Source organism: Pongo abelii, chromosome X (genome assembly GCF_028885655.2).
Source record: "Pongo abelii isolate AG06213 chromosome X, NHGRI_mPonAbe1-v2.0_pri, whole genome shotgun sequence".
Taxonomy (NCBI): Eukaryota; Metazoa; Chordata; class Mammalia; order Primates; family Hominidae; genus Pongo; species Pongo abelii.
In genome coordinates, this window is record NC_072008.2 from 43,805,281 (window position 1) to 43,814,165 (window position 8,885).

The following is an 8,885-nucleotide window of genomic DNA, read 5'->3' on the forward strand; positions in this document are numbered from 1 at the left end:
GCTCTTACCAAGAAAATTAAACTCTTTTATCCTATGCTCACTTTAACATTCTTGAGCTTACCTGCTCTATTTGGAGAGGGGAGGGTTACACTTATGTTCTCTATGCCTCAATTCCCTTGGGTTCCTAAAGTTAAGAAAAGCTTCAGAGTGCAGATTTTCCCAGAAACTATTCAAGAGCAAAATTAATACAATTATTCTGAAACATGCTAAAAGTGAAACAGAAATACTGTTTAACTGAGTACTGTAGAAGAGAAATTAGGAATTCATTTTAAGAAACACATTTCTAAAGATTAAGTCTTTGAGGAACTTGCCAAATGATGCAATTCTAATTTCACACATGCTATCGATGTTATTTGTTGAAATATCGTGACAAACTGTTAAATGAATGTTTAAAGGGGGTAATAAGTGAACTCATTTTTAGTACAACAGGAGTTACATTTTTGGCCATTTTGCATTTTATTGCTACAATCTGGTATCACGCATTGCTTGATTATTAGAACATGAAAATACAACTATTCCTTTGTATGTGCTATTTTCTTTTTTTTTTTTGAGTGCTTTATAAAGTTTTTTTTTGAGATCATAAAGTCTTTTATTTTCAAGTATCATTATTACAGAATGCTTAGTAAATGTGTAGAGCATTGTATTAGTACCAAAACAAATTTAAAACTCTCTGTTTCTCATTTTTCAGGATATGACATAACTAAATATTCAAATTCTGTATAGACTGTGAAATATTTCCATGTGTTCAGACACTCATTACACCTTGTTTGAACTAATTCCATAGTCTGCCCACTTGTCCTGCTCTCAGCCACTACTCCAACCCATTCTGCGCACTGGAGTCAGATTCATCTTTTTGAACAATAGCTTTAATTATGCCATGCTTTTATTCAAAACCTTTCAGTATCTCCTCAATGTCAAGCTAGTTGCAAAGTCTTCTCCCTAGCATTGAAAGCCCTCAACATAATGTCCCTAAAATATCTTCCTAGCCTTTTTCCATTAACCTCCACCTCCACCACCACTACTCTACCTACCCCATGGTAGATCCAGCCAAATTGTAATGCTTCCTGCTCTTGAGAACTCTTTATTAGCCTGTTTTTGTTACTGCTCTTCCTTCAACCTGGAACATGCTCCTCATTTTTGGTAGTTTGAGTCATATCCATCCAGAAAAGTAAATGTTATAAACCACCACATAAAGTCTTTGCCCATTCAACTAACTAGATGTGATCTCTCCCACTTTTGATTCTCCATAAGATTCCTGTCCTAGTTAGGGATTGTTTTGATTGCAAGTAGTAGAAACCCACCCAAATGATTTAAATAAAAGGAAGAATTTATGTGAAATATGAAAGGGGTATCATAATACCCAAAGTCCCAAACAGCAGCTACAGTCCATGAGGTTAAAGAGAAAAACTCACTCAGAAGCACAAAACTGATTGCTATGAAAAAGATGAAATCAGTTATTAGAAATTGAAAACATGATTTATGACAATAACAATACAGAGTTGAATAGCAGAATGGACATAGTTGAAGAAATTAGTGAATTGCTCTGCTTGATTTTCCAGTTCACTAATAAATTCAGCAAAAAGATATGGGGGGAGCAAAGATGAAAAGCAGATTAAAGGGGGAGGTTAAGAAATAATGTAATTTTAGATGTTGATAGAAAATTTTCAGTTTAAAACAAAAAATGCTTCACTTTAATACCATGTACCAGCATGAATATAAGATGTATGGCTTCTGGAACACAAGAGGAAGTCTGGGGCAAAGGGTGAGAGGAGTGTAGAATGCAGAAATCTTGTTCAATCACTTCCTTTCAGTTTTGCCAAAACAGTAGATAGCAAGGGATCTTATTTTTGTTTTCATTTGCATTTTCTGCATTACTAGTGAAGTTACTTATCTTCTCATATGTTTATTGGGTGTTGGTATTTCTTCTGTCAATACCTGTACATACACTTTGCCCATGTCTATTGGGTTGTCTTTCTTATTAATTTACAGTTCTCTTTATATATTAAGAATATCAAAACTTTGTCTGATGGACTGGGAGGAAACAGAGTATATGTTTCTTCCCCCCCTCCTTTTTTTTTTTTGTATTGTGTTTTCAAAATGGAGTCTCACTCGTCGCCCAGGCTGGAGTGCAGTGGCACGATCTCAACTCACTGCAACCTCCGCCTCCCAGGTTCAAGCGATTCTACTGCCCTAGCCTCTTGAGTAGCTGGGACTACAGGCACATGCCACCATGCCCAACTAATTTTTGTATTTTTAATAGAGATGGGGTTTCACCATGTTGACCAGGCTGGTCTTGAACTCCTGACCTCAACTGATCCACCCACCTTGGCCTCCCAAAGTGCTGGGATTACAGGCATGAGCCATCACACCCAGCCCAAAGTATATGTTTCTTGTCTTTAAAGTTTATTTTATTATTTTCTATAACATATTTTTAATTATTTAGAGAAATAGGCTAGAGGAAAATATAAATGAAGGCTAATAGTGTTAGGATCAGATTGTCTATTTTTCTTCCTCTACAATTTCTTGCCTTAAAGAAAAAATAAAAAGGAAATACTGACGGATCTGACTACAAACTAAACTTAAAAATTCTACATGGCAAGCAATGAAGTTCACATTATAATAGTAATATGATGCTTCCCATATGCCAGGCACTATACTAAGGGCTTTATATAGATTAACTCATTCAATTTGCACAACTACTTTATCAGATGGATATTATCATCATTTTCTTCATTTGACAAATGAGGAAACTGAGGCACAGAGAGGCTAAATACTTTCCCAAAGCCATTCAGTAGGTAAACAGCAAAGGGAGGATTTGAACTCAGGCAGTCTTCTGGTTCCTGGACCCATGCTTTAAAGCGCTGTGCTATAATTCTGCCTTTCAGACAGCCAAACTCTATAGAAAAATATCTTTCCAGAGCTAAAAGAATTTGGATATGGACATATTTTTCACAGATAGCTGGGTGCTGATCCTGCTGTCTTTCCTACAATGATGTTGTCTTAGAGGTGCTAAACTTGGCTCAAGAACCAGGAGAGACTGATGTTTGTGAAAATTGCCCTAAACTGAACTACACGGATTTGTGGTGTATGTTCTTCCAGAATAGTTACATAAGCCACAGTATAAATGACTTGCAGCATGGCAACAAATAAGCTGTTTTGTCAATTTTGTACCCTATCAGGGCACCTCAGCTGCCTCTGACAGTGTTTGTGCAAGTCCAAAACAAGATAATGCTGCTTCTGTCCCTTCTCTGTGTAGTACCTCAATTCCACCAAGCTCTGAATCCTCAGTAAATACATTGGGGCATTATAAAAGGAGTGTGTATGTGTGCGTGTGTGCTTGTGTGTGTGTGTGTGTGTGTGTGTGTGTGTGTGTGTTGGGGGGGGTATGTAAATGTGACAGACCAAAAAAGGTGATAAAATACATAAGTAAAAAGTATGTTCAACACACCCTATTCCCACAGTCAGAACAACCCCAAATCCCCTGGTCTATGTGAAAAACAAACAAACAAAAAAGTCCTGTTGTGAATCATGAGCCTGCATTTAATGGGATAAATAATAAACATAATATCCTGTACCAGTCAGGGTCCCAGCAGGAAACAGATGGTACACTCAAATTAGGATAATTTAAAGAGGAATTGTTATAGGTAATATCCCCCAGGAAGCAGACGACTCTGAGATGGAGATTAGCAAACAGAAAGTTTATTGTGCAATGCTCTGAGGATCAAAACTTGGGAAAGAAAAGGAAGCTGACTTGGGCAGAGGGAGAAGTTGGGTTGGTAATGCCATCTCAGCCAAGGTTTTGGTGGACTCTAACAGGAGCTACGAAGCTGGAGCAGTCCTTCAGAGTTGTCCCAAGTTGGGCTGAGGAGGCTGGGCCTTTATGCCTCCTGCATTGACCAGTCACTAGATATTGGCTGCCCATGGGACAGGGGATTACTTGGGCATCATATCAGCTCCCTCAGCAGAGGGCAATTCCCAGAGAGGACAGGACTGACACCTGACGGCAGTTGGTGGAATAAATCCTCCCATCCTGAAGGGGAATCCTGATAACTTAGTGTAGCATCCACTACAGGGTTTATAAAAGGAACTATTTCCCAAAGTAAATGCAGAGTGTATGAAAAAGCCACGTGGAAAGTTATCAGGTAACTTTATTCAAAGAGATATGACGTGCTGTATCTCTCAACTGAGAGAATGAATAGAAATAGAAAAATGGCCATATCATATATATATAAAATAGAACTCTAACCCACAACCTAGAGTAACAGGCCCAGGAAACCAATCAATTATCTACAGTAACCAGCCCAGGAAGCCAGCCTGCTATCTATAAGTCAGACTTGTAGAAAGTCAGACTGCTATCTCTAATAACAACCCAGGAAACTAAATAGAAATCCCTGTACAATCAGCCCAAAGTAGACAGAACTTGATTAATAATTGATAGATTCCCTAATATTTGTCCCCTCCTCCAACTTAGGACCAGAGAAAAACAAATACGCACCCCTAACCAATCACATAAGATGCCATGCTTCTAGTTAGCCCCTCACAACTTCCCCAGGTCAATAGCATCTAATCAGGGCATACATGAGACCTACCCTTTTATCCAACATAAAGCTTTCCCACTCCTCTGCCCACCTTGGAGTCTATCCCAAAACCCAAGTGATGGTGGTTGACTCTCTTGCTATAGCAAGCTCTGAATAAATAGCTTTTGTTTGTTTTCATTGGAGTGGTCTTCATTTATTTCCACATGACAAAGCCTCCACTGAGAAGATTATCTCAGGACAAATTGTAAGAGGACAATTCGCCTAGCCCTGAGGCATTTGGATCTAAACTTAAGTTTCTGGAAGTCAACTAAGAATTTTCTTGTTGTATAGAATAAACATTCAGAATGATGAATATACCTCCTTGCTTTTAAGACATATCTAGGTCGACAGCAGGTCCAGGAGCAAGAGCAAGTCTGAGGCTGGGTACACCAAAAATATATAAGAAAGATCCTCCAATATACAGGAGTGGAAAAGAAACTTCAATTTTAACAGTCCAGTTGCCCAGTTACACTCTTAGTTATTCCAAATATTTCACATGAGAATATGCCCTGAGGTAAGGTACTTTGTGAATGTTCCTGATCTGATATGCATAGGTAGCTTTGAGAGAAATGAGCTTGGGGTCGGGGTGGGGGGTGCGGGAGTAGGGGGGAGTTACTTTATTAAGTACACTCTCTATGTTCTCTTCCCACCCTAAATCACTGTGTCCATGCAAAATGGGTAGCTTTTGCTTGAACAAGGGGCTCTTGTTAAGATCTCCTTTTTGTTCCAGCACATCCCTGCTTAAGAACTTAACTTTCAGGCCACACACAATAGCTTATTAACCCAAATAAATGATTCATGCTGGACATTTTCAGAATTAAATGCTGGCCATTTTCAACAGCCCAGTGGGAATGGTCAGGTGAAGAAGAATGGAAAAATTATGCCGTCAAATAATTTAGTAGATGGTTAACTATACCACCTCAAGCTGGCGCTGGATGAAACTAACTCACTAACCCTCTTTAATACATCAGCAGGCCTTAGTTTACCATATTAGCTAGATTTAGAGCTGAGCCCCTAGAGAAGAGACTCCAGATTGATTCAGTTTAAATGAGAGGAGTATCTGAGAGGCTTGGGGTTACCATGGAAATACTATTAAACAGCACACAAAGCACCTGTTGGAGTTGGAGTAATGAGTGGATAATTTTTTTTTTTTTTTTTTTTTTTTGAGACAGAGTCTTGCTCTGTCTCCCAGGCTGGAGTGCAGTGGCACGATCTCAGCTCACTGCAACCTCTGCCTCCCGGGTTCAAGTGATTTTCCTGCCTCAGCCTCCCGAGTAGCTGGGACTACAGGGGCCCAACACCACACCCGGCTAACTTTTGTATTTTTAGTACAGACAGGGTTTCACCATATTGGCCAGGGCGGTCTCAAACTCCTGACCTTGTGATCCGCCTGCCTCAGCCTCCCAAAGTGTTGGGATTACAGGTGTTAGCCACCGTGCCTGGCCCAAAATATTGATTAGAGAGCAAGACAAGGTGCTATTAAGAAAAACAACTTTGCCTGTGGCTGAACCTAATCCTTAGCTTGAGCCAGTTATGGATGAAAGTCTTTAGAACATAGGAATATTATGATCAAATAGCTGCAGTGGGGGTAAGAGAAGTGGCCGTTAGAGATTACTTAGTGAATCATCATTCCTCATCTGCTCAGCCCAATTCCACCTAACCACCAGCCAAGCTGTCTCACCACCAACATACTCTAAGCCCCTATGGTAAATAAAAGATCTTTGGTGAGGTGAGGCCTTGCTCCCCATGACTACTTGATTTTCCACCTAGGCTTCTGTAGGGATGTTGTTGAGGAAGGCACTCCATTTCCCCAGGGGTCCCTAAAGAGCATGTACATACTTCCCCTGCTATGTGATTTAGAGCCTGTTCCTCTACCTCACTGAAAGGGAAAAAGAGTACTTATAAAATGTTTACTACTGTTAATCCTTATAACAACCCTCTGGAATTCTTACTCTTCAAACTTCACAAGGAAGGGGATCAGATTGTGCCACCCCAAAATATGCCACTTTGGCATAAGGATTATTTTGAGCTAAAGGCAATTAAGAAGCAGCAAGAAGAGAAAAGGAATTCTTTTTTGGGGGGGGTGGGGGGGCCAGAGTCTCGCTCTGTCACCGAGGCTGGAGTGCAGTGGCGCGATCTCGGCTCACTGCAAGCTCCGCCTCCCGGGTTCACGCCATTCTCCTGCCTCAGCCTCCCAAGTAGCTGGACTACAGGCGCCTGCCACCACGCCCAGCTAATTTTTTTATATTTTTAGTAGAGACGGGGTTTCACCATGTTAGCCAGGATGGTCTCGATCTCATGACCTCATGATCCACCGGCCTCGGCCTCGGCCTCCCAAAGTGCTGGGATTACAGGCGTGAGCCACCTCGCCCAGCGAGAATAGGAATTCTTTATCCTCCCCGCTTCTGCCTAAAAGCAGGGCGTAAATTTCCCTTTGTGAAGGTGTCCCCCCTCCCCTCTCCAGTACTGGGAAGAGGAGAATGACTCTTAATCACCACAGACACTGGAGATGGCCCTGATTTGAGTCTGCATAACAAAGCTTACTAAGTAACTCTATCTTCTTTAATTTTTTTCCCATATATTTACCTTCCCACTATTTACTGCCCCTAAAAATCCAAACCACTTTTGCTTTGTCTAGTCACTTCTCCATAATTTATTGCCCTTTGTTATAATGGTACATAAGGTCTGAAGTCTAACCACCTCTTTCGATTTTTACTTTTTTAATAAAGTTCCTGCATGCATGCATAGTAAACATTTTCTTCTGTCAATCTTTCTTTTGTCAATTTAATTTGCAGGCCCAGCGCTTGAACCTAAGAGGGCAAAGTTTTTCCTCCCCTACAACATTCGCCACACTTTACAGATGGGAAATTGAGTTGGAGAAATTGAGGCTAAAACAGCAAGTAGCTAGTGCCAGAATTTGGGACCTGTCAGTCTGATTCCAGTCCCTATGCTCTTTCTTAACTACTCCACTACAACTTCAGTTTAGAGAAACAGAATTTTTCCATAAAGCCCGGTTGCACACAAGGGCTACATTGGATTCAAAATACATGCTGAGTCTTTAAATACTAGAATCAGACTCAGTGAAGCAAGAAACATTGCAAGGAACATGAGACAGAAGCCTAGAATCTGCTGTCCCCTCAGGAAGTCTCTATCTGGGGCACATGCCTCTTGAGTGAAGGATGGGCAAAATCTCTTAAAGTGTTTAAATCCTTCCTTGTTATGTATGATCACAATAAGGAGATTATCAAAATGTGACTTCATTAATCACACAGTTTATTGCCACAAAAAGAGAATTTTTTTTTCCTTAGGTTCACAATGCTTATAAAGGGGGAGAATAACAGGAACAAATCTCACAGGGAACACACTCAATAGATGAGGGACATTAAGCATATAGTGAATGAGATCCAAAATTATTAAAGTCTGGTTGTTCAAGCAGGCCTCTGTGGAAAGTAACATCAAACGAAAGTTTGAGTTATACCTTTTGGTTACAAGCAGTTTTTTGGGAGCGATGGCATTCAACGTAACAGAGATCCATGAGGACATGTAAGGCCCCTCAGTGCTAGAGGACAGTACCAGTATTGGTGGGCAAGACTTCAAAGCTCAAAGATTAACAGAGCAAACCTCAGGTATCAGAGAAGTGGCTGACAGAGTGCAGCCTCGTCACAGCAAACGCTCTGTCTCTCATATGAGGTCTGATAAGACATCACATGCTCGAGGGGAAGAAGGAATATATTCCAAGTTCTTGCACAGCAAAACATGTTACTCACATAGCAAACTATGTAAGTATTTGGAATCACTTCCAAGATACATAACATTCCTTCATCCCTCTTTGCTGCACACATACAGGAAAATTTACGTATATTAAATGTGCACATGAGGCCAGGCCATCATTTGTAAAACAAGGCAAGGTGTGTGGATTTTCAAAGTACTTAGAAATATAATTGACAAAGAAAATAGACAAAAAGGATCTAAGGCCTGTAGACTGGTCAACTTCCTTGCCTGTGTGTTGCTTCTAGTTGGCCTGTGGTTGTGCAGCAGAATAGAAAACATTATTTCCGCTGGTTAATAGAAGACAGGTCTGAAGCCTCACGCGATTGAAGAAGTTGGTCAGTGCTTCTAACAAGCTCTGCAGGAGAAAGTGCAGCTAGGAGGATAAGGAGAAAATGGAAAACCTCAGGGAGGCTTCCTCCCAGTAAGGCTGCTGCAGGAAGGCAAGGCACTGAGCATTTCTGACAGCTCTCTTGTTTTCTGCTCCCCTATCGTATTGATAAAATATCACCAAAGGGCTTCTGAGCCTCGGACCTGGAG